Here is a 26,842-nt window from a genome sequence, read left to right as displayed (position 1 = left end):
GAATCCACAAGAAGACCAAAATTTTGGAATGTATAGCAATGCAGAAATTCTGCTTGATGGAACAGAGGATAAAAATGTAACATTGAAACAATCAACAAATATATGTTTACCAGGGCTTCATTACCAAATGATTATATAAAGTAAAATGCAACTCAAAGAATTTGAGAAAATAAAAATATTCTTCAATAGCCAACTGTAAGTATAGCAGCTGTGGGGCAAAATAAGAAAATGAGAGAGGTTTCATTTGAAGATCTGTAGTAGGCTGTATTTTCACTAGTTCAAATATTTAATACAAACAACTGTAGTTTTGTGTGAAGTAATCTCACAGTAAAATATTTTAAAGCTGAAGGGAAGAGGCTATTTTGACCTCCACGTTGTTTTAAAGGATACACTCGAACTTCTTGAAGCCCTGGAATGAAAAATCCCTCTGTATTTAAGTGCCCAGCATTGCTGCTTTCTTTGGATTAGAATTTCACTCCTAATCATTGATGGACCTCTACCTCCAACAGAACAAACCTCAAAGTCTTGTTCTTCCATTCCAGCTAAAAATAAACTTTATTTTAAGAAATGACAACTTACAGATCAGACAAACCCAGATGGCGAAAAGGCTTCTTAGACAAACTTGAGAGCTTGTTTCTGGATAAATTGCTATGGGAAAAGAGAAAGATTGCATTAATTAGAATTGTTTCTTCTTACACCGAAAATACAGCTTGTATCTCTTAAAAAAAATTAAGAACTCAAATCAGCTCTAAAAAGCCCTTATCCCTTTGACTTCAGTGGTAAAGAAATGGTGCTCAGTCTTGTTTTATGGTTTGATGAGGTTCAACCATTTGAATCCAGTCTGCATCTGAAGTCAGACACATTCACTCAGCAGGGGTCAACAGTATTTTCACCTTTAGCATTTCTGTTCATTGCAGAAAAGCAGTAGAATTAATTGTGTTTCAAAAGTATTTTGTAAAGTCCAGGTGTTAATTACATGCTCAATTTATTCATAAGTGAAATGGGTGTATCCCTTTCTTTGATGCTGCACCATACTCTGCACTCACATATTCCCTCCTCACATGCTAGCACACATCCACATCACAGCCTTTTAGTTATTCTTTTCAAATTGCATGTACAATATGCACCCACATGGAAGATCAAAAGGAAAACTGTAAAATGCCTATATTGGGCTTTTTTATGTCAATTAAGCATTTACGGTTTCCAGTGGTAATTAAGTGAAAGGTCCTCTCCCATTATGCAGAGCAAATAAATGTTCATCTGAATTAGAAATACTCCTCCCCTCCCAGGCTTACAAAATTGCTTTCTCCACCCCAAAGAAAAATAATGCTGTTTTTCTACAGTCTTATCAGTCCACCAATTAAAAACAGTGAGAGCAGTAAACTGTCTAACTGCCAGCAGTACAGCGCAAATCAGTGTTATGAGCCAAAATACCACATGAGTTTTATGTGGTATTATAAAGGCGCCATAGGGGCTCCATAGTTAAAGTTGCATTGTATTTAAAACCAGGGATTAAATCTCTTTTTTTTTCCCCCTGACTAAAGAACACAGTGTTTACTTCCCAGACTTTCAGTCCTTGATCTCTGAGTACAAGAGAAATTACAAGCTGAATCTTCTACAAACATTTAGAACAGAATCTATTTACTGTATTTCCTCATTGATTCCTTCCGGCAAACAATAGCCTGAAGTTTACAAATTGACTAGTCCTAATGTGTTAGAACAAAATAAATGAGCTACAATTTCATTAGTCCAGTTAACTGGACCGCCCTATGGCAGATGCTGGTGGAAATGTCTTATGGCCCTTCATTGGATACGGCAAAATTAAAGTACAATTTGCACATAGGACTGCAGTCATGTTTAAGTAAAAACTGCCACTATGATTTTTCCCCTAATGTGTATAAGCAGTATGTTGGGAGGTTGAAAGAAAGAAGCTGAATCCTCATACAGACTTGGGCTTTTGTCTCCAGCATGGAGACAATGTGAGACAATCAAACGCCCATCCCTCCAAGGGCGACTCTTCACTCAACATGCAGGAGAACCCCTCCAGTTCTGACTGCCAAGCAGTGGTACTACCAACCAAGCATGCACCTTCTTCTCTTACCAACGCAGCAACCAAATTCTATCTTTCCCAAAAGACAACCAGATACACAGTCAGCTTTAGCTGCAGACAGGTGCACATGCCACTCACTACTCTGGTGGAAGGCAACATATTCCAGGTGTGATGACCAGGTTTGTCTCCTGGTTTCTGCACAGCAGATGACCCTGCTCTTCCATATCAGGAGGACTCCCGCATCTTCAGATGGCAGGTTCCTCAGGGAAATCTCTGTCCAGGTGAAGCCATTTGATTTTGTGTGATCTTCCGTGGCATTCTAATGGGACAGCCAGGCCCAAGCTCTGATTCCAGACCAGGGCACATCAAAGGGGATTTTAAACCCTCTACCACAAGTACCTTCTGAAGTATCATAACAGAAATCTGAAAATGGGCCACAAACATCTTACGTAAGAGCCTCAGCCATTCTCTGAGATAATATTTCTCTATATTTTATTTTAAGAAAATAATACCTTAAAAATAAACTTTTCAAGTACATCTTAAAAAACATAAAGGCTGACTCTGGGAGGGCGTTTACTGTTAGTAACCCAGCATGGACATAACAGCCCACCTACTCTGTGGGCAGGACTAAAGCCCCATGTTTCCTAAGGATTTCCTCCTGGCTGCTTACATGTTTCCTTGCTCATGCTCATCTTGCTCATGCTCATGAGCAACTTAACTCATGCTCATCTAACTCATTCCATCTCTTTGTGAGGCGCTGAGATGCCTCCTTCAGAGCTTTGAACTATCAGCCAGCAAGCTGTGAGAATCAGGCACTGCCATAGCTGTATCTTCTTGTCACTTAGCCTCAGGCCAGCCATTGTTTTTGGAGGATTATTGCAAATCTTAAGGCAGAAGAATAGCCCTCACTTGTTTAGATTCATAAGCCAGACTTAACTGCCCAAATGTCACCAAGGCATGTTACTTTCTGAACACTTTGTGTTAGGATCAATGACTCCATGTGAGCCAGTGGAAAAACAGGACTGATAATTTAAGTAAAACTATCAAAAGAATAAAGAGTCATTATTTTGTTTCAAACAATTGCAGTTCTGAAAGATCAAAAGCACCTTGATAGCTTTAATTGTCTTTTCAGATTTTTACCAGTTGTGCTTGACACGCACCAGAAAAAGTAAGAACAGTAAGAAAAATAAGAAAAAATTCCTGTGCCTATATTTTTGATCATGGGTTGAAATATTTAGTGCTTCCAAAACTGTAGGTTTCTTCTCCCATGTAGTTCATGGCTTCAACATTTTTCAAGTTGACAAGTAATTCAACAGAAATTTTTCAGACCACTGTTACAGATTTGTCACCTTAAGTGATACTTTGACAGTAAATTTAATGTTATATGTAGTTTTCACAAACTGAGCACTTTATATTGATTATAGAGATGCCTGGTGTGGTCCCTTTAATTCATGTCAAGTGAAAAAGTCACAACTTATTAGTACAGCAGTTAAGGTCCACACCTTCACTTCCATGGCAAGAAAATATAAATTAGTTCCCCAATATAACTACACACAAAAAGATGATGGTGAGTAACTCAAAGAAGATCCATTTGGGGTTCTAAAGCTTTTTTTAAAAAAAAAAAACAACCACACAACATGTCTGGAGTACACAGCCTGGCTCCAAAGCTCTACCTAAGGAGGGGACCCAATTTCAGTCAAAAGCATGCCCACGTTTTACATACGAATATAAAGCTCACTTTACATTCTCATTCAGCTAAAAGCAAATCTGTGGCAATGTGAGGAGTGCAAAAGCAGCCTGAGAAACCGCATAAATATTCACAAAGCCAGCAACACAGGCACAGCTCTACCGCCTATAGCGCTCCTGGCAAGGGGAGGCAAGAAGAAAGACGAGGGAACAGATCTTAGCAGAACTGGGGGGAAGAGGTGAAGAAATTGCTATTTTGCTACGCTCGGTCTCCCTCCACAGGCAACTGCCTGCTCTGCCTATGGCTGGAGCCAGCCGTGTGTGCAAGCAAGGAAAAATCTGCAGCAAGGTCTCAAAGGGTTTCATTTGGCTGCCCTACCTAAACCCAAGCACTGTAGAGATACAAACTCTTCTTAGAGCTGTATATAGTCACCAAGGCATGTTACTTTCTGAACACTTTGTGTTAGGATCAATGACTCCATGTGAGCCAGTGGAAAAACAGGACTGATAATTTAAGTAAAACTATCAAAAGAATAAAGAGTCATTATTTTGTTTCAAACAATTGCAGTTCTGAAAGATCAAAAGCACCTTGATAGCTTTAATTGTCTTTTCAGATTTTTACCAGTTGTGCTTGACACGCACCAGAAAAAGTAAGAACAGTAAGAAAAATAAGAAAAAATTCCTGTGCCTATATTTTTGATCATGGGTTGAAATATTTAGTGCTTCCAAAACTGTAGGTTTCTTCTCCCATGTAGTTCATGGCTTCAACATTTTTCAAGTTGACAAGTAATGCAACAGAAATTTTTCAGACCAGTGTTACAGATTTGTCACCTTAAGTGATACTTTGACAGTAAATTTAATGTTATATGTAGTTTTCACAAACTGAGCACTTTATATTGATTATAGAGATGCCTGGTGTGGTCCCTTTAATTCATGTCAAGTGAAAAAGTCACAACTTATTAGTACAGCAGTTAAGGTCCACACCTTCACTTCCATGGCAAGAAAATATAAATTAGTTCCCCAATATAACTACACACAAAAAGATGATGGTGAGTAACTCAAAGAAGATCCATTTGGGGTTCTAAAGCTTTTTTTAAAAAAAAAAAACAACCACACAACATGTCTGGAGTACACAGCCTGGCTCCAAAGCTCTACCTAAGGAGGGGACCCAATTTCAGTCAAAAGCATGCCCACGTTTTACATACGAATATAAAGCTCACTTTACATTCTCATTCAGCTAAAAGCAAATCTGTGGCAATGTGAGGAGTGCAAAAGCAGCCTGAGAAACCGCATAAATATTCACAAAGCCAGCAACACAGGCACAGCTCTACCGCCTATAGCGCTCCTGGCAAGGGGAGGCAAGAAGAAAGACGAGGGAACAGATCTTAGCAGAACTGGGGGGAAGAGGTGAAGAAATTGCTATTTTGCTACGCTCGGTCTCCCTCCACAGGCAACTGCCTGCTCTGCCTATGGCTGGAGCCAGCCGTGTGTGCAAGCAAGGAAAAATCTGCAGCAAGGTCTCAAAGGGTTTCATTTGGCTGCCCTACCTAAACCCAAGCACTGTAGAGATACAAACTCTTCTTAGAGCTGTATATATACTACACTCACAAATCTATGATTCAGTGATGCAATTATACACAGCCTGCCATGTAACAATAGCTATTTTTTAACATTTTTGGAAATACGTGCTTGCTGTGAAATGTTTTTTTATGTTTAAAGGTACTGACAGTATACCATGTATGTGTGTTACACACATCAAAATTACTGTTAGCTGCAGATAAGCTTGTATATTACAGCACTGCAAAACTAGGACTGTTTAATAGCTTGTTAAATGCAACTGTTGACTAATTTGAGTCTATGATCAATGAGAATACCAGAATTAGATGAGTAACGCTATGAATGACGTCTATGTAATATCTATCAGAACATTTATTTTCCTGTCACTACTTAGATCTTTGCATCATCCATAACTCTAGAAAGATATCTGGGCTACAGAAGTTTGGCCAAGAAAATAAGGTAATGACAAAAAAAGGCTTAAGGAAATGTGTGTTAATAAGTTCCTTATAATCTGATATTCCTATATGATTCATAAAGTAAATACTATGTTCCTATAATAAAGCTCCTTAACTACATCAGAAGATTCTTCATAGAAGAAAATGCACGCTGTAATAGTATCACTAGCAAAATTAAAGCTTATGCATTTACATCAGTCTTCAGAAAAGCATTTGGAGTTTTTGTTTTCTTTATGGGATAGCAACATAGTGTTGTTTCAAAATAAAATGCAAGACTTCTCAAAGACCTGTACTCTGAGGTTACTCTTCCAAAGTAAAATGATTTCAGCTCTTAATAGTTTTCACGGTCCCAACCACAACGGGGGCTGCACTTCATTCCCAGTGAAGTCAACAGGAGTTTATTGCTGATGACAACAAGCAGTGATTCACTGGGGCTTTCAGAAACATTTTAGTGTGCATCAAGACTTCCCAGAGAAAACAAACAAATGCATTCTTTGCAGGGAAAATAGATCAGCCTCAGCAAAAAATGTCTCCATACTTACTGCTTTGTCACATGCATTTATAAAGCAGGTGGTGCCACTCAATATTTTCCATCTTATCTGGGCTTATCCTGTGTCTGCTAACACCACTAAATCCTCACCAAAAGAAAACACAGTAGGAGACTGGATAAGCTCCTCGTTCATAATGTTAAGTATTCTGGATCAGAATTTCCTGTACATCAACCAAACAGATGTCAGTCAGCCCAATTTGTTTCCAACAAGCAGCTTTATGAACTACAGATCTGTTACAGCCTGCTTACCAACAGATACGCATTCCACGTTTGATTGCATGCTCCAACTGAAGCTCTTCCTATGGATGAAGTACTTTAGAGCCATCTTGTCCACATGGATTCTGTAGTGCATAGCAGGTCATAAATGCACAATCATACTTTTCCCTCAAGTGGGAACTCTAATAGGGTCTCAATCTTCTGTCCAATGATCAGTTCTCAGAAAACCTGTTTACCTGTGTAAGTTTTGGTTAGAAGCAGCCACTGGGGACAGAGACACTTTGTGACTGCAAGAACCCCATTTCCCTAAGGGAACAGGCTAAAAAGCCTATCAAGAGGATCTCATCAATTGTCTCAGTTACCTTTCTCAGTGTACACTAGTCCATACAGCTGGGAAGGTCTTCCAAACATCTATTTACCTTGCTCCAAATTAAACTCATTATTTCTCACTCTGTACTAATGGTCATGGAGAGACCTGATTGCTCTCCTCATCATAATTGCTCTTCGTTTAAACATAAGAAGATGTATGTTCATTTTCAGTCTTCTCTTTATTGGACTGAACATACTCAGCCTCGGAGTCTTGTTAAATTATTTGCTTTAAAAGCTCCTTATAGTTCTATTGCTCTTCTCTGTAATATCTTTCAAGATGGGTAGATTCAATGTCCTAATGTATATTCAGTATTCTGATAGATGTCTTCCCAGCAGCTAAGGTAACACAGAAAAGATGTAAAAATCTAACACAAAATTCCTTTTGATCCCAGACTGAATTTGCTTTGTTCAGCTGCATTACACTGAGATTCTGTCCCAGCACAGCCACTACATCCTTCTCTGCAAATGTGGCCCTCAGCCAGTTAAGTTCTTATTGCACAATTCCGCAGCCAGTGCATATGCACATGGCTTTATGGAATTTCATCTTTTACAGCCATAATTCACCAAGCAATTGTTACACAGGTAAACACAAGAATTCACTCTAGAAGATAATTCCCTTATATCGCCTACTAATTACTAAAATCGTAAAAGCTACTTAGTTTATTAATGACTATATGAAGTAACATATAGTAACACGTAACAGCCTCATAGGCTGACAGGACTGGTTCACACTCCTCCAGTGACTGTTCCACATTAAGAACAGCAGTTATTGTTTAGGCAGATAAGGACAATCACATCCACTTCCTTACATGAATTAATTGCCATTCTTTGGAAAACATAGGTGCAGGGAGTAATTCCATTTCATTAGCAAAGCAATCAGCTCTGTGCTAAGTTCGACAGTTCTTCCATATTACAAGTAAGATGCTTCCTTGAAATATGGAAGAACCTTTTAAGCCTGAGGCTTGGCCTTATGTCTTTCTGATCTCATTTGGACTTTAAGAAAAGCAAGAGGTTAATTGCCAAATACATCTAACAAAGATGGATGGACTGAAACACATACTTGAATACATGGCTAAAACAGGGTACATGTGAGGAACTGTGCCCCTCACATGACCTCAATGTTTTGTAGGACTAAAGCCACCGTTTTCCATGTAAGTAGCAGAGCGAGCTACTTTGTGACTGTCCCATTGGAAGGCACCTCAGTTCTTCAGGGACATGTACTTATACTAAAAAGAAACAATGTCCTTCATTTTAGCTGATCATTTTTCTCTGTACTTTTAAAAAGAACTTGATCAGTTCAGCCTTTGCTAAACCCAGTAATCTAGAAAAACACAGTCAAAAAGCTGCACAGGCACCAACTTTGCTTCCTGAAGCTCATAAACCACAAATAACATTTGGGTGTGAAAGTAACTTCATTCTTATATTCCACTTTGGGTGCATTAGTTCAGATCTTGAGTGAGCTTCTGAAGTGAATCTTCTGATCACCCCCACGTACAGGAGTTAAGTTCACAGTAATGCCAGTCTCTGGGCATGCACACCGGTCAAATCCCATTAGATGGGCTCCATGCATGCACTGACTGCACTGCAGCTGCTAAAATATATTCAGCCCACTGAATCAGACTAGAGCAAGTCAAACCCACGTCGCCAAGTGCAATGCATAGATAGTGTGGACATCACATCCTTGGCACCACCTCACTCAGCTGAGAGAGGCACTCTTTGTGCTGAACTACTTACCACAAAAGACACAGCCATAGCTCCTTGTTAGAGACAGGATAATTAACCAGATGGTCTTCTTACCATCCCATGTTATGTTCTTACAATCTTCTGGTTCCTTACAATACAAGCTCTACGTTCTACCAGCTCCATACCATACATATCTTATTTAGGGTTAATTAATGATGGAAGACCATTATCAGTGTGTTTTGTTAACACGTTTTACATGAAGGAAATGGTAAAAGAGAGAAATAAATTAACACGAATTGGGCAGTTTTGACTTAGAAGGCAGATGCTATCCTTACTCACATGTATTGTAGGTTGACATTTTTCACAAATGCCTGACGGGACACAAATCTTAAGCCTGAATCCACCACGGTCCTGTGAAAACACATAAAACTTTTAGAATATTTCATTTAAAATATAATGCAAAATGTTAATAATGGTTAAAACAAAAATGTGGATGAAATCTCAACAAGGGTGAACTCCATGATCTACAACTGTCCTCTATAAGGCCCAAAGTGAGGCCTACATTCCGATGAGGTCTCTTATTTTCTTCTATACAAGAAATAAAGGAAAAAGAGCCTTACAAAATATGCATCCCATATACTCACAGATTTTTAAGTCCAACATAATATCCAACTTCATTGTCATTGATACTTTCTAATTTTCGCTGGTTTGCGATGTAACTGTTGAAAAAGGAAGACAGAATAATGTATGAAAGTGGATCCTTCCATTGCTTTAACTGTTTGTTCAAATATCGAGCAGTGAAGTCTGAAAGTCAGCAGTGATTGCTGACCTATTGTAATTAACACTAAGATCTAGGTAGAGCATCTGCAGAGTGAAAGTGCTGCTTAAAATCTTCCCCATCATTTAAATGGTACTTCCTGGGACAGGGCTGGAGGAGAAAGAGCTTAGTCTTACATACCATTCATCGAGGAAGCAAGTCACCCTGAAGGCACAGTAAAGAAAGCATTACAATACCACCACTTTCCAGGACACACCTCCCTACCTCTTGATCTTGCTTGGATTCAGCAAAAGGGCAAACTCTAACAGTGGTAGTGGAGTTACCCCCACTTACATTGAGGGGGGAATCAGACTGCCCCAGTCTTTTCTCTCATGTTCTTACCTTAATCACTTATTAAACTGATTTCCTCCCTGCCATAAAGTAGTGTCAATTCTATTTACAAAGTGTGGCAATAGGAAAACTGAGAAAAGGGAGGCTGTACTTCATAATGGTACATACACAAGGAGAAATTAAGAGAAGAGAAACTGTCATAGTAGACCAAAGAACTGAGTCCACTCACATACCACAAATACTGCCAGAACCCCAAGAGGATTTGGGCATGGAAGCTGGTCCTTTGTATTATCCTTATGTGAGATCTAGGAATAACCAGTGACATCCCACAGACTGGAAATTAAAATGTTTTACAGGTAATGCATGGGATGATATATCATCTGTTACCTCTTCTGCAGCAAGAAAAGAAGTTTCATGGTGCAAATCATGCAGTCTAGGAAGAAGAAATCAGTGGAAACTGCAATTCAACTGACATTATGGGCAGAAAAGTAAGCCTCATGTAAGAAATGCCTTGCTAAAGAGTCCATGCATTTCAAAAAATAACCCTAGTGACAGAAAAACTTAAACAGAGATTGACCCGTATTTTCATGAGCATCCAGAACTAACCAAACCTGCAGTTTTCCCTAAAAAGAAGGAGTCTGTCTTTGCTAGAATAAATCTTATCTTCATTTTAAACATTTTTTTTTATTATTTAAAGGGAAATATGGTGAATTGGAAAGAAGGTGTATTGCTTTCCCAAAGGCAACCCATCTACCTCAACTGGTGTGCTAGAGAAATTCACTGTGTGCCCACATCCCAACAGAAGCTTGAGTATCCCAAATGTTGGGCTGGGCTGTCCTCCAAAAGCTGCAAAGCTGACTTGGGCTATGCTCTTGCCAAGCACTAGGAAGAGCAAAAAGTTTCCCCTAATGGAATGCATTGTCCCATGGGAAAAAGAAGAGCAGTAAAAAGACAATGCATGTGCTAAACAAAATACATTACTACAGCATCATATGACACTGACTGCTCTGCAGGACTTCTTAGGATAAGATTAACATGGTATTACCATTAACATTACACAATAATGGAGTCCTTCATATTTTCTGTTTCCTTCCTTGGATTTTTTAAGCCAATTAGATTTACCCTCTTAGGGTTTATTAATCTATTTTTTTGTTGGTTGGTATATTTACTTATTTTTCCAAGTAAAAGCAATGAAGTATTTTATAAAAGACTATCAATTCTTTCACCTGAAAGTCCTATAAGTGAATGATCATGCTTCCTCTGAACCTGCCCTGAAGAGGAACTTATGACTTAATTATCACCTTCACTGTCATTTGGACATCATCATGCTAAAATAAAGTTATGCAAGTCACCTTCCTCATCCTGCCCTTAGCGTTCAACCAACGAGAATTCTATCAAGACCAGATAGATATAGTGAAAACATAGAAGAGCAAAATTTAAAGAAAATGGACAAAGAAACAAAAAGGAAGAAAAGACTCAGAAATGCAAAACAAAAGAAACTGAGTGACCAGTTGTACTAGTTGAAGATTAAGCCATCAGAAAAACCTCTGACAAACACTGCCAGAACACAAATCCATCACTTAAACACACTTGTCACCCATCCAAATCTGACATTGCGATTTTAATCATAAAAACATTTAACTAGAACCTCCCACTACGAGAAGCTCCAGAACTTGACATAACTTATAGTGTCGCACAGGAATATATTAGTGTATTACATCCTGTAGTAAGCCTCTGACAGTGTAAAACAGCTCAGCTCTGCTGCATTCAATGAATCTACCACAATTTACATCAGATGAGGATCTGAGTATGAGCACATAATCTATATAAAAAGATCAGTGCTGGTCCATTAGGGAACAAACCAAAAGGATGATATTTGGAAAGAAGAAGTGGCATGAATTTATGATCTTTTCTTTCCTTCTCTTATTGCATCCCTTAAAAGAAAAGCAAGGGGGCCATACTTTGAGCTGGTACTAGTCTCTTCATGGTGCACGATTTATGATTCCAGTTCCTAAATGAAAGAAACGAAAGAGATCACAGATTTTCCATAACCACACTTTGAGTAGGGACACAGAAGAAATTCGGGCTAAGTGCAACTAACTCAAAACACTAACTGCTCTGCAATACGTTCGTAAAAACACTCTCAGTACAAAACATGACAGTAAAGCAAGTTTCATGCAGTTGGAAATCCTTGAAGAAAGAGTGGACAGATGTGATTTACCGCAAGCAGGTCGCAGCCTCTTACACTTCCTTACTTGCTTAACAAGTCTGTTTTAAGTTAAGCCCTTGCAGCTATTTCATAGCAGCGAGAAAGAAAGGAGTATGATGACTGTAGCTGTACACTGTAAAGGGAAGTTATTCTTCTGTTTAATTTAGAGGGAGGTCTGAAATAAAACCGCTCCCTAACTGAAGTCTATTTTTACCTTCTTCACGACTACTCTACCTTGATGTTACTTATCATCAAACATTAATACTCTGAAAGCTCTGACTTGCAGTGGGCGACACTGAGAAAAGTAATTTGCCTGCCTGTCCTTAGGAATATCCACCCTGTTCTTTAACCGAACATTTTTATTGTAGCACAGAAGAAAAACATCCTGACTCACGGCTGGCAGGAGTCACGTGAGGAGCTCGGAAGCTCCCACTGCACACCACAGCAAAGCGTGGCACCCCCAAAACCTGGCTGGATAGCACCCAGTTGGATCACACCTCTGGGCTCACAAACAGCAATTGCCACCTCTAAACCAAACCCTCAGTTGCCTGTAATGCTATTCACTTGACTATAGTATAACATTCTGCCTCTCCTTCCATGAGTCATGAGTATTTGTTTTCAGACCTTTAATTTCATCTCCCCTTTGTAAACTACTGATTAATTCTAATAAAGGCATTCAGAATCACACACCTACTGACGGCACATTGCAACCTACAATAACACATTAATCTCAGCGCACTTCGGCAGCGATTGAATAATGTCACACACTCATACTTCCCCACTTCTGCAACATTCTGGAAAGGATATTTTTAAATCCTATTGTAAAAGAGTTAACTCCTCCAAGTAAATTCTTCTTTAAGAGGGTGGTCTTCTCTTCGCTCATTACACATGTGAAAGACTATGGATACAATCTGTCTAACAGTCAGTGAAGCAACCTCTGGATGGGAAGAGCACTAAGAGAAAGCAGGTCCTGCTCTTTAAAGTGGTCTAGACTATTCTGTGCCTCAATAGCTCAAAAAAAGGATATCACTCTGCCTTTCAAATCTTTTCCTTAACCTAAAAAAAAGCTAGTCATGCCTTCCTAGCTTATTTGATTTACTCTATTTCCTCTGGATTAATGTATGGTAAGGTATACTACTCCATTTGGAGCTATAAGGACATGCTGGAAAACTAGGGCACCCTAGTCTTAACTCTATAGATGCAAGAAAATAACACTGAAATTTAGCTCCAGAAGTACTTCTCTTGCCAGAAAAATCCCTTTATGGGAAACATATTTTCTTAACACTCCAAAAAATAAATCAATTATATGTTTAGCTCTGGTTCATACACTTGGGGAAAAAAGTTTTTTAAATTAATAAACATTCCCTGGTGAAATGGTTCTGAACTTTGGAAAACTTTATACTCTGAGTTAATTTTTCACTAAATCTTTAGGGGAAAAAGCAGCACACTCCAGACACTGAACTGTCAGTAGACGAATTACCATTTAATGATAGATCACGTACGTCCCTAGCCTACACTACTGTGAGAGCTGTATGGTAACACTGATAATTAAACACTGCAAAGTTCCCTAGTGCTGTATTTTCTTACAAACTCAAATGTCAGACCCAGTTCATCAAAGTTAGGGACATTTTCAACACACCTGGGCTGATTTATGGTTATACATCAAAATCGTGGGAAATTTGTAAGCTTGACACAATACTTGATGAAACTTGGCAGATTCAAATGGGTTTCACTTGCAGCCCCTCTGAAAGCAGATTTAAAATAATGCTCGAGGGGTGCGCCTTCACATAGTTTGAAAAGGAAGCATACAGCTACACGACGCTGCATATCAGGAATGCCAGGTTTCAGACAGATGTAGGGACCAATGATATAATCTCCACCCAAGCAAGAAATCTTTCTATATAGGACCAAGCTCCCTCTAGGAAGGAACCTCTAACAGCAAGCAATGAGTATGATACAGACACCTACAAGCGACACATTTTCTACAGATATATTTTGCTGTCTCCATCTGGTACCATCAGTGCCAGATTTCATGAGGCCAACCTCAAGACACAGAACTTCTACTGCTACAAGAGCATGCCGTAACTCAGGAAAGAGGCAGTGTGTCGAGTTAGTCCACTGTGGACCTACCTAGGATTCACCGCTTTTACAAACAGGTGCTCAACTCCTCAGTTGTCTGGTGTCTCCTGACAAATTCTGAGCAAGTGCTGCGGTGGTATCTTTTTTTGAGCTGTGAATCACTCTGTATTTCACAAAGAGTGAAAAACTGATTGCCACTATCACAGGCTCCTTAAATCATCCTTGATTTAAGGTTTTTTTCCTCCCATTTAGAGTATTTAAACATGAGTCACAGAAGAATACAGGAGGTAGCTCTCCACGTGCAGTACAGTAGCTCTGGAGCTGACAGAATTAATTCTGGGATTTTTTAAGCAAATTCTTCATTAGACATATCCAATATGTCTAATGCACTCTTCAGGGCGATCTGGAACTCGGCATCTCATGTCCAAGGTCACAGATCAGAGTTACCTTCAAGAATTCCCTGTTCCTTATGTGTAGCTGTGTCAACTGCCAGGAGATGGCGGAGCTCAGATGTTCTACTCAGTGCTAACATACTATGATTATCCAATTAGTAGTATCCAATAGTAGTATCCAATAGTAGTATCCAATTAGTAGTACTCAGTTGCTACTGGGAATTGCTTCTCCAAAGCCTTCATCCTGAACAATTAGTGCCAACCCACCTGCTTAAACCAGGAGAAAGCTGGAATTCAATGGAGATCCCAACCTTGTTTTGGCACTGAAGGAGCGGTTCCATACTCTTGCTTATGACTACAACTCCCTGGGAAATGGAAAGCCCACAGTTTGCCAGCCAACCTTAGTTCCCTCTTTACAGTATGCAAACATGAAGGCAAAAGTAAAAATAAATGAGTATGTCTGCAATGCAGAGTGTAAGGAAACAGTTACTATATTTAGAAGCAGGGAAAATGAAATGTAATGCACCCTTGGGCTTACTTACGTTTCTGGTTTGGCTTCAAGGTGTTTGTTCTGTTCTCTTCAAATAGCAGACTACCAAATCAAGCAAACTCTCAAGTCATTGCATGCAGCTTTCCAGATTTAAGATTCATGCCCTTGACAAGCTCCACCTTCAGAACCACTTTCCCCAAAATGCACGCAAAGCTTTTTCTCCATTCAGAGACCTCTCCTCCAGCTTGAGCTCCATGAAGTTCATACGTTTGATATTTCACTAAGACATCAATTTTTGACATTTCTCCAGAGGACAATTGACAGGTACAGTCTAGCTTGCCCTTAGCAAAGATGTTTTGGAAATGCTGATATTCCTTGACAGAGTCAAAAAAATTATCAGCTGGCCAGACAATAACCTATTTCTTCAGAAATATGTGTCTTCATCACTGACATTATACTTATCTACAAAATATGTTTCATCCAGTGTGTATGGAATCATCTCTGCAGACTGTTAGGAAGAGGAGTAAATTCCTGTACAGTCCCTTATAATATATACACTAAAAATCACACATTAAGTAACATACAAGAGGGAAATAGTGAATGTGGCTTTTCATTAGTTCTCAACCGAAAGCAGACCTAAGATTAACCTTTTTAAAAAAGAAACCAAAACACTATTTGGCTTGCAAGGAAGAAAGAGATTCTCAAAGGAATCAATAAATACAAGCTAATACACATGACATGTCTTTCTCCTACAGGACCACCTAGTGCAATGACTCTTCAAAGACTAGTGACACAACCACTCTCTTTTTCAGCACCTGCATCAACCACCTCTGCAGCTCTCACTGGCCTTGATGCGAATGAGAATGGCAAAACATCAGTTCCGTTACAGCACAGGGAAATTGCTCCTAACCATCCTTTATAAGCATCTTTTTAGGTCCCTCAGTGAATCAAAACATTAAACCACCCCAGCTGATGTCAAAACCTTTGAATTCTGTTCTTTCCACGTTCCCATGCTCAGACAGGGACTTTGTGGAAGGGACGTCTTAAGTGAGTTGCATGTCCTCCAGAGTTAGATAAGCACTTGTTAACATAAATCAGTATGTTTCACAACATTTAAAGTCTTTTTCCTATGTCCAGGTTTTGACATGTTCAATATTCCCTGACTCATTCAACGTAAGAAATTACCTCTGAAATTCCCTCTGAGGTCAGTCTTGCCCCAACATACATTATCTTCAGCCTGACATTAATGCTTGGCTTTATTCAGTTTAAAAGTACTGGCTCTTGGAATGTAACACACTCTGATCAATCTGCTCTGATGTTCACTGGATCAGTGAGACATATGCCTATATCTGCTGCACTGTCCACTGTCTCGTTCACTGCATGCAATACACCTCATGCCAAATACAGATCAAAAGGTAGCACTTCCAAATGACTGAGTGAAACGGCAAAACTTGAAGCCATCTATCCAGGAAAATCCCTCTATATCCTGTTAATGCATTAAATTTGCTGAATAATTTGACTCCTGACATCTCAAACAAAATTCCACTTTCCATAAGCCAGCAAAAATTTTCCTTCTTCTGTTTTTATTTAAGTCTTGAGAGTCTACATATGGTCATAATCCCTATACTTTTTCTCTGTAAATTATTTCACAAAGAACCCAATTGGTAGACGTTTTTCCATTCTTCAAATGATACCATCTGCTACCATGGTTCACAGCTGATTTCCTAGCCTCTTTCCCAAGTCCTGTGAAACGTCTTGTGCAGTCCTGACTACAGATCTGTGTCTTCTTCAAGCCATATCTTGTCTTTTCATGGAAGACATACATAAATGCATCTGCACATTATGTTACTGAAGCGTTCCAAAATGGTTATGTATTGTATTTTTGACTTTCCATGACATTGGCTCTCTTGATGTTTACCTCATTCTTCTAGGCTCAGAACAGGTTGCCACCTTCTGTATGTCAACACCAGTTTTACTATTTATATTTAACCTATGCATTTTTCAGGAAGCATTTCGACAGCATTAAAATTGCTTCTTTCCTAAAGCCTTTCAGAGTCACTCTTCACTCTTCCACATTTATGTGTTCTTCACAGTTCCCTATACCACTTTCTTTTATCACATTTATTTCCATTCTGTTCTCTGTCTTGTGCAGTCCATTTCTCCTCATTTTAATTAGCCAATCTTTTGAATTTATATCTTCTTCCATTAGCATTCCTAAAAAAAGCACTTTCCCTTCACTTGAGGAATCCTGTTGTTCGCTTCCTATAAGTAGTTTCTTACTTGCACTGCATATATTAACATAATGATGTGTTTATTACACTTTCTTGTACAAATTATTGCACATTTGTCAGTATCCAGAGTATTTCTAATACTCTTGCTGAGTGCCACATTGCTGCCACTGTTTCCATAACTTCCCATGTTCCTGTACTTGGCCAGTTTGATTTTTGGGAATTGTAATCCACACTTGCAATGTGGGGGGAGAATCAGAAGAGTAAAAGTGAGAAAAAAAAACACCTAGTGGCTTAAGATAAAGATGGTTTAATAGGTAAAGCAAAAACCATGCACACAAGCAAAGCAAAACAAGGGATTAATTCACTGGTTCCCATGGGCAGGCAGGTGTTCAGCCATCTCCAGGAAAGCAGGGCTCCATCACATGTAACGGTTACTTGGGAAGACAAATGCCACCACTCCAAATGTCCCCCCCTTCCTTCTTCTTCCTCAGCTTTATATACTGAACATGACATCACATGGTATGGTATCCCTTCTGTCAACTGGGGTCAGCTGTCCCAGCTGTGTCCCCTCCCAACTTCTTGTGCACTCCCACCCTGCTCGCTGGTGGGGCGGTGTGAGAAGCAGAAAAGGGTTTGATTGCTTAGCAACAACTAAAAACACGAGTGTGCTATCACACTCTTCCCATCCCAAGTCCAAAACATAGCACTCTACCAGCTGCTAGCAAAAAAATTAACTCCATCCGAGCTGAAACCATGACATCAACTTTACTTAAAAACTTCCTTGTGAATGTCTTTATTGTTGTGCTTTAGGAAAAGATACTCTTTTGTAAGCATTAATTTTCCATTTTAACATCGTTTCAAGCCCTAAGTCATGTTCTCTACCATTTTTCCTTCAAGCTAAGCTCTCACCCTGCATCTACCTCTGTCACAAGGTGGCATCTTTTGCTACAACAGTCTTCAAATTTCTTCAGTATTTCAGCAAAGCTACCTTCTCCTTACCCACCACGACTTTCATAGCATTCTTCGTTTACCTTGCCAGTGCTCATGAGTAGAACAATAGTTGTCCCATCCACCAGCCTGTTTCTCCTTACAGTTCTCATGACCACACCACAGCACTGCACATGCCTCTGAGCACTCCTCCAACCTACACACCTTTGCAGCACTTCCCCTGCCCCAGGATGTGCGTGGTGGACGTGAAGTATTCACCTGCAATTATCCAAGCTCGGGCAGACATTTCAATGATACCTCCATCAGGACTCTCACCTCTTAATCCTTTCATTTCAGATACTCACTGTGAAGAGCAAAACTACTTCAAGTTAAACTGTGCATTACAAGTTGTAAGAATATTCAGAAGTGCTCTACGGCAGGCAAAAACTATGCATACAACCAGACCAAGCAAACCAAAGGAACAACTGCCCTGTCTCCATGCAGACAGGAATGTCATGGAGGGTTGGGATAAATGTTCAGGGCAGGAAAGATTGACAGAGTCGTTCTTCCATTCACGCCCACCTCCAGCACCAGTGATATCTATTTCTGCAGCTGTGCCACCTAGGTCCACATCGCCCAAATGGTACAGGCTCCAGGCAACAAGACAGCTGCTGCACACAAATATGGCATGGGATCTGCAGTGATGTCTAGTGCAGAAGTAGTATCCAGCGCTAGTATTTTTCTGCTTAGTTGCCTTGATGTCACATGTGGATTTGTGCCAATTCAAAACATTTGCAAATCTATTTGAATATAGCCTGAAAAGTTTAAAATTTTGTGTATATGTACAAATACACGTGCCACACACAGCATTCAAAAGATACGTATATCGCTACCACTCTAAAATAGTTCAGCATATGCTTAAGTACTCTACATAGTTAGTCCCATAAAAACAACAGAACGGCTCCCAGCAGGAGGGTACACTGTATGTGTTTACCAGGTGAGGATTACAGTACGCATAACGTGTTTGAAAACCTGCTTCTAAAATTTAGGAGGAAGCCAGACTGGAGCGGGGAGTTGCAGATGAATATGCAATAGACTGTTCACCAAAGCGGGGGGAGTGAGGAATTTCACCTTCCTGAACTAGACCCACATTCACCAAATGGTGAATGTTTAAAAAATAATTAAAAAATTAAAAATAAAATAAGAAAAAAAGACACGTCTGTGTAAGGTATTAGACCACACATTTAGAAGAAGTGCTGGAATAATGCTCCAGCAGCGTCTAGGAGTACCAGGTTTGATACCTTCCTCTCCCTAAGGGAATGTGATCCCAGTCTTTCAGAAAGATACCATACTATAAAGAAACCTCAGAGAGGGCAGTCTCAACCTTACCTGTTTGTGCTGTTCTAATTTTTGCCAGAATTGAACAGTCTGTGGAGGAGGAGCAGGTCCCAGCTGCCTCACTACACAAATAAGCGTCACAGTCGCTTAGCTAAACAGGCTGTCCTGCTCTCTGACCCAAAAGTGTTCCACGCCAAGTAAGGCGACTCAGACAGGAAGAACCCCAGCAAACCCACATCTGTACACCATACAGGACAACAGTTAAGATACTGACATGCAAGACCTTGGTTCAGACCCATGCTCTGCTTCAAGCGGAGCAGCTCCCCACACGCCTTGCTGAAATGGTTCATCTGAGACCACACAAACATCTTACTCCACGGCGTGACCCTGCTTGCTAAAGGGAAGGTCTTGCTTTTTCCACTCACCCCGGTGAACTAAATCCCCATGGTTTTCTTAGACTCAGTGGGGAGAAAAGGGGAGGCGCCTCCATTGGACAATTTGCAGTAGGAACCTAATTTAGCCTCCTGAATCACTTCCTCTGGAGAAGGCTCTCCATTGCTGGCAGGAGAGTAGCCAGCTGAGTTAAGTGCCTTCGCTACACTGTTCATTCATAGGCAGCTGCCAGATTTTAAATGTGAGGCCTGGGGACAGTCCCAGACAAGGTTGGCAAGTCCAGTGCATGACATCCGTAGCGCGTGCTGTGAGAAGTCTCCCAGTCCATGCCCAGTTAAGTCTGACATGCCCAGTATGTGCACATGACTTACCCGCATGTGCTAGCTGTGCCGTCTGGCATTCAGAAAGCCAGACAGTTGTTGCAAAAGAATGGGAGAAGTCACGTCCTATACGCTTTTCATATGGAATACCACATCTGATTGTGCAATGTGGGACATTCGTGCTTCATAGGCTATCTGCTGAATACGGCCTTAATTATTTTTACATTTATGGTTGGGAAATAAAAAAGGTAAAAATAATTTAATTTAAATCTAAAACTGGAAGACTTTTTTTTGGCTCAGCTGTTGTACCATGAGGAGCAACAGCCCCAACTACAGCTCTATCAACAGATTCTTCCATAAGAAGCTCAGAAGTGTTGCCATTTCACTGCTTTTCTGTTTCACTAATGGACTAAATTTAATTAATAGATCACCCCTCTTTTACTTATACATCAGACAACTGTATATAGTGAACCATACATCCTCTATGGAGCCAACACAAGCTCCTATAGTGATTGCAACTGCTGTTGTTTTGCACATGGAGAAGCAGGTTCATTTCAATACAAAATTGTCTAAAAGACTCCTCTAAAATACTCAACTTCCTCTTGCCTCAACGTATTAAGTCTCCATACAGTGGGAAAACACTTGAGATCCAAGAAAAGCCGCAAGTCAAAACCACATCAAATAATGGAGCAGCAGGCCCCTTCTCTTCTAAACTTTAAACAGGCAGGAAAATGCCTGAATCAAAGTTCTTGTCATTCTCTGCATGTGCCCTCTTACTTTGGTCAAATGCTAATTCCATCCAGTATTGCCACTGACTTTGAAAGGCCAGAAACTCAGCTTTTGCTTCCCCCTGAAATAGAAGATATCTAAGTACCTTACTGGATCATGACCAGCAGGCTTATTAGCAAAAGATTGGTTTAAATCACATCGTTCAGAGATTAAGATCTCTTAAACTGCCTCTAAACATGCCTTGGGCCCGCCTTGTTCCACTTTCTCTTACTTCTGCAAAAAAAATCTCATTTCTTCAGGCTTGTCTGGGAACCAAAGAATATTGACCTGAAATCTGATCTTCAAGAATGCATCCTACCGATGACAACACAAACCAGAAACAATAATAGCTGAATTGGTATTAAATATATTTAAGTTTCAGCTACAACTTCTGTCAATAATCAACACTCAATGCAGGTCATTTTCTTCCAGGAAAATAAAAAAAATTGCATATTCACAACAGAATTTCCATGGCATGGCTCCTTTCCCATAAGTCCATTATGATTGTGCAATGTTATGGTTAATAGTAGCTATGTAAGAAACAGGATTGCCATATGCATATTTCAAGAGGGGGAGTAGTTGAGTTTGCCTTATGCAGTTTCTGAAAATATAGGCTCACAATCGAAGAGGAATTAAGATGCATTCTGATTATATTTGATTCTAATAGCAGCTATGTGCCCACATACATTTGGATGAAGAGATCTTAGCAAACACAGTAATAGAGCGCATTCATATCCCAGACAGTACCGGCTTGTGGCTTTCAGACCTCTACAAAGGTATTTCTCCATCTGAAATGCAAGTAAATGAATGAATTGATACGATCAGTGTCTCACATTTTAAAGGACAGTTTTCAAAGAGAGGTTTTTCAGATGTAACAAGCTAAATATACATTTAACAGTAACAAAGCCTTCAGAGGGTTTTAGAGTTCTCTGCTCCGTTTTTCATCTTCTACTACTCTTCATTACCTAACAGTAATCCTTGAGCAAGGATATTTGGATGGCCACCTTCACTGACATATTGCTAGATATTCTTGCAGTGACGGATGACAAATAGGGGCGAGAGAGAACTGCAAACCAAAAAGAATGGGGGATTGAGGGGAGAGGGGGTGTCCCTCTGACTTTAGAACAAAATTCAAAATGGAGAAATATGGCCCTTATTTAGTTACGTAAAAGATTTTGCTTTACAGCGATTTGAGATCTAGAATCTTGCTAAGCTACTTTCTCCCTTACACTCTCAGCATAAAAATAATAAAGAAAAAATAGAACCTGAGAAATCTGGAAAATGCCATCCTAAAGATATCGCAGGCTGGACTGCTGGGCCCTCTGTTTTCTCATTAGCATGGAAAGAAGCGGAAGCTTCTTGAAAGCAGCGTATTCAACACCACATCCCTGAATTCCTACAAATGGCTTCCGTTTCAGTATCTAAATCCCAAACCTCTCTTAAAACTCTGGAGTGACCAGACACACAGAGGGAGAGGCGGCACTCTGCCAGCCCAACCCTGTCCAAGGCACCTGGGAGGATGCTGCCCTCCTCCAGCATGAGCCAGAGACAGCCCCCGTGGAGACCCCGAGGAGCCCCAGCAGTCCTCCTCAACCGGGAGAACAAGGACTGAAACAAGCCAGGCAAAGCGTTTCCCAGGAGAGAAAAAAAGAATGCCAGCACACGCAAAACCCGATGCTTTCTGGTATTTGGAATATTTTTAGAGTCTAGAAATTACAAAACTGTTTTTCATAATGCTGACTTTAGACTCACCTTAACCAATCACCCAGATTTTTAAAGGAAGACTTTTTTTTTTTTAAAAAGGAAGCATTCCTAAAAGCAGCCATTGTATCACCGTTGTCCAAAAGCCCTTTAATAATTCTTAGCCTGATGCCTTGTGTTTTATTGTACAGTTCCAAGTCACCAGAAATAACTTTTCAATCCAGCCAAAGCATGCAATGCTGCACAGCCAAGAGTTTTGGTTTTTTTGAGGAAGAAAGGGCTGGGGGATTGAGAAGCCTTATAGACAGCTTTGTATTATATTAAATCTACAACAACTTAGAAATCTGAAATGAAAGAGGCCCAAAATACCAACAGCTCTGAGCTTCATATGAATTTAAACATGCCTTTTTTTTTAGCACAAGCTCACATGACTTGTTAAATAATTTACTCTATAAATTACTTATCCTGTCTTATTTATTAACAATTCTAGAGTGCTTTATATAACTGCATTAGATATTTATTTTGTGGTTTTGAAATGTACGCAATACACAATCACCTCTCTTTTAATAGGCAAGAGCTTAAAAGTCACCTACTGTTTTGTTGGCAAGCAGTTCTTCCTGAAATACACCAATTAATTTCAAACCCCATTCACCTGAATAATCGTAAGTCAACATATTAATGACTTGATACCAGAACTGTGAAACTAGGCCAGGCATATGCTTGTACCGCAAGAAGACACTTTGAAATCAAAGTCTTTTAAGAGTCATATACACTGAGCTATACTAACAATACATTTCACTTCATGAGAAAATATTAGACCAGTCCTTTTACAAAAAGCCCTGAATACTTTAAAAATTACTCATTTACTATCCTATTAATATTTTTGCTCCAGTGACCTCGCCAACAACAACTTATTTGCTATTGTACCTACAATGCATGGGTTGAACAATACCTATATGCCCATTTTACTCCCACCATTCTTGGTCCTTGGCTCTGAATGTGAGCTTCAGGGACCGAGAACGTTATTTTAATGCAAGACCTCACTCCGGAGTTCAGTTTATCTCTAAGAATATCAAAACTACCAAACAATTATTACGATTAAGCCCTGTTATAATAAGCAATTTCAGCACTGGCACATGCTTTCCAGATAAAGAACAGCCCACATCAGCACCCCAGCCAATTGGACAAATCCAAAATCTGGTTAGAGACAAAGAATTTTCAAAATCTGTCTTTATCCACCTGAATAGAAAATGATGCAAAAACAACTAGGAAGGGAAGAGTGAGGAAGATGACTAAGAAAAGCAGCAGGCATAAATACCCTTATGCCCTCCCACACCAAATTTCAGCAGCGAGCCCTCGCAGGGCTGATGGAGAAGCGCTCTGGGTGTCTTTCTGCCGCTCTCAGTAGATTTGGATGGAGCATCCAGCCAGGAATCAAGAAATAGCTGTGCTGGGAGGAGAGGATTTATTAAGCTCTGTGCTGCAGTTCACCTACAGGCCGAAAGAGATGTGAAGCACCTGGCTATCAAGTGGTGGAGGCTGCCTGACGCGTGGGACCGCAGCTCCTGCTATTCCTACCAGCACCAACCACCCCAGCATTCTCTCCCACCTCTCGGCCCCAAGGGGAAACTGCCTGCTCGTGTCCTTCCACCCCGGTTGCCATCCCCCTGGCCTGTGGCCAACCCTCTGCACCACCACGGGTGCCACACGTCCACCCCTAGCCGTGCTCTCACCCCCAGCACACACGGCCCAGGTCAGGATCTTGACCCAGCCCTCACGCCATGGGCACCTATAGGCACTTTTGCCTAGGACTGAGGGACCCACTCCCCTCAGGAGCTGGAGATACTCAGCAAACGAAGGACTGGTTTCCACAGACGCTCAGGAAACATATGGGAATAAAGTGTTAGAAATTAATTGTCTTGTGCTCGTCTCACTCTTATTTATACCGGGAATGATCCCACCGGAGACCGATGGAATTATGCTCCTGTATCTATAAAATAAAAATCAGCCATCAAGCTTCCTGAGTAAGATGTGATGCCCAGCCTCTCAAACCTGTTCCACAGCTAGAATAAAGCAAGATGTGCAGTGTTAAAAATGTCTCCACAGTCTGTAACTGCCATATTAGAACCGCTTTTACATATCTACTGTTTACTGAGCTCCCACAATGAAATATGAAATAACGTGACAGCTACTGCAGTCCAATTTTTAATTTATGCCTATAAACTAATTAAAGGGCCTCTGTGTTTTATGTTAAAAGTACGCATGAAAAGACCGTCTTAAATACGTGCAACAGCATCTCCTGAGAAATCTATGACTCAAAATTATTTTTAGATCACCAAACACAACAACATGCAATGTCACAGAATGATACAGTAAAAACTGAAAAGAACTGTAAATCCAGGGATGATCAAAAAACCACAGGAAAACGAAAAGCAAAAGCATCAATGCAAAATGACTAGACGTGTTTAAGTTGATCATGGCTGGAATACATATTTACATATATATTTTCTCCTCTGGCCTTTCAAATTCTAGGGGGAAATTGCACTGTTACCTCCAAATTTAAAGTACTGGATAATAAGGCTAGGAAAGCCTCTGAAAATGAGCAGAGATGCATAGCTCAAAGCAATTTCTTTCTTTTTTTTTTTTTTTTTTTTTTTTTTTTTTTTTTAATGAAGCAATCCACAGAATATTAAACAAACATTTGAAACAATAACTGCTGTAACAACTCAGAAAGACCGTTTCCTTACCATAGGTCCTAAAAACCTACCAAAGGTCTATGAATAGCAGAAATTAACGTCTCCCAATTTTTTACCCAAACACATGCGGGGAAATGCAGCAAATTGACTTCAGCAAACTGCAGAAAGGTAGCCCAAGGGCTAGAATTTATTCTAAAATCACACGGTATTTCACAGTACTTTTATACTGTTTCTAAAAGAAACTGAGAAAGAGAAGAAGGATGGAGAACGCAAACAGTGAGAAATCTGTATAGATTCTGGGGAAAACAGTATCTTTTACATCAAAAATGCAACGGGAAACAATCCAGAAACAACGGGGACTGGGAGATATGGAGATGGACAAAACAGCTTTAGAAGGTTGGGGTTTTTTTGCCCAGATCTATCATCTACAAGTCCAGTATCCAAAATTTTTTGCTCAGCAAGAGCCTTTGTAGCTTCTCTCAGGCAACGTATGCGGCCGCCACAGAGCACAGAGCCGTGGAACGATGCAGGATTGAACACCCAGAGCTACAGAACTCCTCCACCGAAGGCACCGTCTGCAGGCAAACCAGGATGGAAGCAACCCAAGGGCAAGAGGGAAAGAAAAAAAAAAAAAACCGAAAAAACTTTTTGCACCTTCCTCCCTATTAATGACGGTTTCCTAATACTGCAGCACTTTCCGAGAGGCAGCACAAGGCTCATCCTCTGCAGACTCTGTATTTTCTCCTTCCAGCCACCTTACTGAGAAGGGCAAAGCAGGCTCGCATGCCTATGGACCAGGGCAGGGAAGGCAGTTTGCGGTCCCTTCCACCAAAATCTGCCGCATCCCCTCTTTTTTTTTTTTTTTTTTTTTTCCCCCTCCTTTTTTTTTTTTTTTTTTTTTTTTTTTTTTTTTTTGTTGGTTTTTTTTTGTTTTTAATAGAAAAAGAGTACAGGAGAGACCTGGGCGGTATAGCCCCCTACCAAAACTCACGGTTTGCGGGAATAAACTGAGGCAGGGAAAGTAAAAAAAAAAAAAAAACAAAACCCAAAACATAATAAACCCCACCAGCAGCCCTTCGCCGCCGCCGCAGCGGTGGGAACGGGGGGTTCTGTGCGGTGCGCGGCCACCGGCAGCGGCGGGAGCCGGGGGCGGTTCCGCAAGGGCTCGCGCCCGCTCCCCGGGAACCGCACCGCGGGGCAATTAGGATTCATCATCCAAATGGGCTCGCGGCGGGCATCTCTGGGAAGTCGCCGCCAAATTAAATCACCGCCGGGCTCTCAGGCTCCCAGCCGCCCGCCCGCCCGCCAAGCGCCCTCCGCCCGCCGGGCGAGACCTCCCCCCCCAAAACACACACACACACACACACACACTCCCGCAGCCCTCTCCGTCCCCGTCCCGCCGCCTCCGGGGCCGTACTCACATCTCGGTGACATTGTCGCCCTCGGCGCTCCGCTGCGGCACGGGGAAAGAGGCGATGCCCGGCGCCGGCTCCGCGCACCAGATCCGCCAGGAGCTGCACCGGCAGGACGGGGGGCAGCCCAGCGCGCCCCGCCAGCACCCCAGCACCAGCCAGCACAAGCCCCACAGCCCCGCCAGGCCGGGCCCCGGCCTCCGCCGCCAGGA

The 26,842-nt window shown here is 40.8% G+C and overlaps 1 protein-coding gene across 1 annotated transcript in view; it reads right to left on the bottom strand.

The window, feature by feature from the left end:
- Positions 1-26,836, bottom strand: part of NTRK2 (neurotrophic tyrosine kinase, receptor, type 2) — a 212,503-nt gene extending 185,667 nt beyond the window's left edge. The window contains exons 1-4 of the mRNA XM_014936305.1: positions 26,640-26,836; positions 9,211-9,285; positions 8,906-8,977; positions 580-648 (exon numbers count right to left, since the gene is read on the bottom strand). The gene's annotated coding sequence lies outside the window, so the exon portion shown is untranslated. The remainder of the gene's footprint in view (positions 1-579; positions 649-8,905; positions 8,978-9,210; positions 9,286-26,639) is intronic.
- Between the last annotated feature and the right edge of the window lie 6 nt (positions 26,837-26,842).

The sequence above is a fragment of the Calidris pugnax genome, unplaced genomic scaffold (genome assembly GCF_001431845.1).
Source record: "Calidris pugnax isolate Ruff unplaced genomic scaffold, ASM143184v1 scaffold2, whole genome shotgun sequence".
NCBI lineage: Eukaryota > Metazoa > Chordata > Aves > Charadriiformes > Scolopacidae > Calidris > Calidris pugnax.
This window is presented reverse-complemented; position numbering and strand designations above follow the sequence as displayed.